Below are 4,808 nucleotides of genomic sequence, written 5' to 3'. Positions count from 1 at the left end.
AATAAATGTGAAGATAAAAGAGGAGGGATGCCCAAGTCTATGGTGCCATGAAGCATAGGAGTCTGTGCGGACAGAGTGGACTGACAGAGAGTTGGTTGGCCAGAGATAGAGTCCATCCACACATGAGCCATTATGGGTTATTTGACCTGTCTGCAAGTTCTTAACATAAAAAGAGTTTGGCAAAAAAACAACAACAGAGTTAGTTTGTTTGGTGAGTTGAGAGACAAAAAGGATTTTTTGTTGCATGGAAGGAACACACAAAGTGTGGGAGAGAGATAAATCATTAAGTAAAAGTGTTCCAGAATGAGTGATGTTTAAACTTGAACCGTTGCCCATAAACAATGAGTCTGGACCCGTGTACGGATGATGAAGCGCTAGATTGTCAAGATCATTGGTGACGTGATGCGTCGCTCCATTATCAACCAAAAAATTATTTTGAGAAGAGTCAGCGGTTGCAGTATGAACCTGAACCTGTCTAGGGTTAGCATAGGAGGAACGAGGAGGCATCGGGACACCACGGTGTTGCTGCTTGAAGGTGTGACACTGAGACAGAACATGGCCCTTGACATTGCACCATTGACATCGACCAAGAAATGGTTTGTGATTGTCAGGGCATGAGGATGATGATACAGAAAATTGCCTAGATCGAGTTTTATCATAATGGTTGGATCGAGTCTGTGCATTCAAGGTTGTCATGGGAGCAGGAACCTGTCGTTGAGCAACAACAAGGGAGAGTTCTTGAATGAGAAGCTTCTCGAGGAGGTCATAAAAAAGAATGGGAGTGTCCCTTGCATTGACGCCGTCAATGACAGCTCTATAACCATCGTCGAGGCCACGCAAGACGTGGTCAGTCATGTCTTTAACGGAGACAGGAGAACCAAGTGAGGTAAGGAGATCTGCAGTTTGCTTCAGAGAATGCATGTAGGTGGTGATGGACTGGGTACCTTTGGACGTCNTGTGGAGACGCTCCTTTAACTGCTTGAGGTGGCTACGAGATGCCTTGGCATAGGTGCGTTGGAGAAGAGTCCAGAGATCATGTGATGTCGTTGTTTGAGACACCAGGGATGCCACTTCAGGGGAGAGAGTGGTGAGGAGAGCACCGTATATAAGACGGTCTTGTCGACGCCAGGTTTGATAAGCAAGATTCGGAGTTGGGGGTACACCGGTGGTGGAGATCGTCATCGGCGGCGCAAGAAAGGATCCATCTAGATATTTGAGAAGATCATAGCCATCAAGAAGAGCTTCAACTTGAAGTTTCCAAGTGAGGTAATTTGAGGGTAGAAGCTTGGTGACACTGCTAAGGGTGATACAAGTGAATGGTTTTGATGGCTCATGAGGGTTGCTAATAGATGAAGAGTTGTTGTTGGCCATGGGAGGCAAAAAAAAAAAAATAGAAGGAGCGATGTCCCGTGTTGAGGAAAAAAAAAATGAAGAGGATCGTTTTAGCTGATACCATATAGAAAGTATTTGAAATGAATTTATTTGATCATTGGATTACAATAGTATAAATATACAAATTGATAACCCAATTTAAAAGAGTTAAAAGGAAATAAACTCCACCAATTTAATATCAATTATTGTAATATCAATCATAATAATTGATATTTTAATATCAATTATTATAATATCAATTATAATAAATGATATTTAATACTGACAATTAAATTAAATAAAGGAAAAATAAATATAAAAAATTAGTTAATAAAAACTAATTATTACAGTTTAAAACTAATTATTATAAACCCTTCATTTGAGATAATGTAGTGAAAATGTATCTTAATAAATGAAGTTTTTCATATTCAATGGTCAAAGCCTTGAATTGTGTATTGTTGTTTTCTTTCATTAAACTAATCTAAAGTATACTTTATCTGGTGTGACTTTGATTACTGTGATGGTACGAATCTCACTAAGTTTCATTATTATACTGATATTTAAGATGAAACATACATTTACTTCTTTTTCAATTTAGGTCACTTGTCTTTTGTTCATTAATTTGGTCTTTTGTTCATTAGTTTGATGTAATACTTTTAACTAAAAATACCGTCTGAATCCGTGCATTTATGTTTAATCTGTATTATTATAAGCTAAAGATTTATATAAATAAAGAAAAAAATAGATGTAAATTAAAAAAAAATAAAGTAATTAAAAAAGAAACCACTAAAAGCAAAATTTGTAAAATATACAAAAAAAAATAAAATTAAATTAAACTTGATTTTACATTTTTGTTGATAAACATGGTCATCTTGAAGAAGATATAAAAGATTTATCATGATTTCTTTTAGAGTTGTAACATATATTAAGAAATAATGTTATTTTGACATTTAATAAATTTATATAAAAACTCTAAAAACAGATTGTACAGTGGTTATTTTAGTGTGAAAAAAATCGTCTTCGTTAATTATGATCTACCATTTTTCTTCCATTTTCCAAATATCCAATTACTAATTTATTCTTCGATGGTTATTGGTTACTACACAGCACTAAAAGATAGTTTAATAAATAATAAAATTTATTTGAATTTACCGGGAGATTGTATTTGTACTGTTGTTTTTCTCATGAATCGGATTCCTAGCCCCATTTTAGATGATAAATTTCCATATGAAATTCTTTATAATAAAGTGCTTGCTTATTCTGATTTTATGGTTTTCGATACATTGTACATGCTTCTGGTCTTCTTTCTTATAGACATAAATTTAGTCCTAAGACTATTGTTGTTGTGTTTATAGGTTATACTGTTAATTATAAAGGTTATAAAATTCTTTGTGCAGGACCTCTAGAACTACTGCTCCTCCTTCTTACCTATATGATTATCATTATTATAGTGTTAAAAATATTCCAAAACCCATTATCCTATCCAACATCATGTCAACATCCCATCAAAATTATTAAACTCGAAAATTTGTGAAAGTCTAATAAACTTTAATTACGACTTTATTTTATATAAAAAATTATTAAAATATTTATAAATAATTTTTCATTTTCTAATAAAATATTACTACTATTATTATTAGATTATTATATTATATTTTTAAGTATTTTTTATATTTTTCTAATATAATTATTATTTTATAATAAATTTAATTAGTTATAACATTTTATATAAAATATATTACATTTTATATGAAACAACAAGATAGACGGTACTGGAGTAAGACCCAAAAGTCCATAATAGAATAAAGAAATCCTAAACTTCATCAAAAAGAAATCCTAAGTCTCACCAAATTCTAATCCTATCTATATCTCAGTAGCATGCGTAAGATAGAGATCCATCACAACAAAATATTGACCGTTGTTGGAAGTCCCACATCGGATAGAGATAAGGCCAATTTATAATATATCGTAAGAGTAACAACACCAAAAACTTGGAACTCTTATCGCAAGTCAAAAGAATGGAGAAGAACGTCGAGCTGATTCATATCGGAAGCTTATAATCCCTATTGTTTTTTGGATTTGAAGAAAAGTCACCCGAACTTGCCAACTCATTTGCTGAACTGTGAGTTTAGTCGAGTTTACCGAATTCATGACGAGTTTAACGAGTTTACTTAAAAAACGAGTTTATTACCGAGTTAACTCGAGAAATGAGTATGGAAAGGGAACATAAACTCAAATGATTATATCTCATAATCACTTCCTTTGCCAAATCTCTATAAATTTTGAACCTTAAACTTATAATCAAGCTATCAAGTTCCCTCATTGGCGCCAAGTTATTGTTGATGAGCTGGCTACTATGGATCTTAACAACAGTTGGACTTTTACCTATCTTCCTCTTGGTAAAAAGCCCAAAAAGGCATCAACTATATATGGTTATTCAAACTTGAACTCAATTAGGATGGTAGCATAGCTAAACATAAAGCTAGAATAATTGCTCGTGGTTTCACTTAACAATATGGTATTGATTTTTAAGAAACATTTTCTCTTGATAAAATATCCACTCTTTGCCTTCTCTTATCTCTAGTTTCTAAACACTAGCATTTATCCCAATTAGACATAAATAACACTTTTTTAATGGCAACCTTAATGAAGAAATTTTTATGAACATATAATCAAAATTTTACCCCCTCCTTTATTTTGTTGACTTCATAGATCTATATTTTATTAGATTAAATTTAATTAAAATCAAATTTTAATTTAATTTTATATATACTATTTTAAAAATATATAATATATATATTTTTAATAGGATAATGTTACTTTAACAACGCCATTTGATAACTATTTTGACAATCACAGGTGGCGTGCTGTGATTGGTTCTTTTAATTGAATTTTTTAAAATGAAAAATCCTTAGAGGAAGGGCATTTGTGGAAAAGTGTTTGCTGGAAATGAATTCTATTGACGCCACCGATACGCTCTCTCTCCACGATAACATTTATCTCTTTCTAGGAAACCAAACTCTCCCTCCAGCATTCTGAAATCTTTGCACGCCACCGAAATTGTGTTCGTTCATATCCGTCCACCATTGAAATATTGAAGTTGCACATTGAACGCTAGCATTGTCAGCGGTTGTCAGAAGGAGAGGTTTTTTTTGGATCTTATTCCATCGTTGAAGACATTAATCGAAAGGTTTCGTTATTTTCCCCTTCCGAACGCTCTCACGTTCGTCCGCCATTGAAGTGTTGGGAGGAAGTGTGGAAAGGGGGCTAGCATTGTCATCTGTTGTCGAAAGGAGGGGTTTTGTTTGGCTTAGGAGACTGTGTAATCGCTTACAGGAAAGCTGTAATCGCTTACCAGAGAAAATATTAAGTTTTGTACCGAAAGTTGGTGGCTGCTCCCTGGGTTTTTTGGAGTTGCTCACAAGTGGGTGGTTCGT

The sequence above is a fragment of the Vigna radiata genome, chromosome 11 (assembly GCF_000741045.1).
Source record: "Vigna radiata var. radiata cultivar VC1973A chromosome 11, Vradiata_ver6, whole genome shotgun sequence".
In the NCBI taxonomy this organism is placed as follows: domain Eukaryota; kingdom Viridiplantae; phylum Streptophyta; class Magnoliopsida; order Fabales; family Fabaceae; genus Vigna; species Vigna radiata.
Note: the sequence above shows the minus strand (reverse complement) of the source record.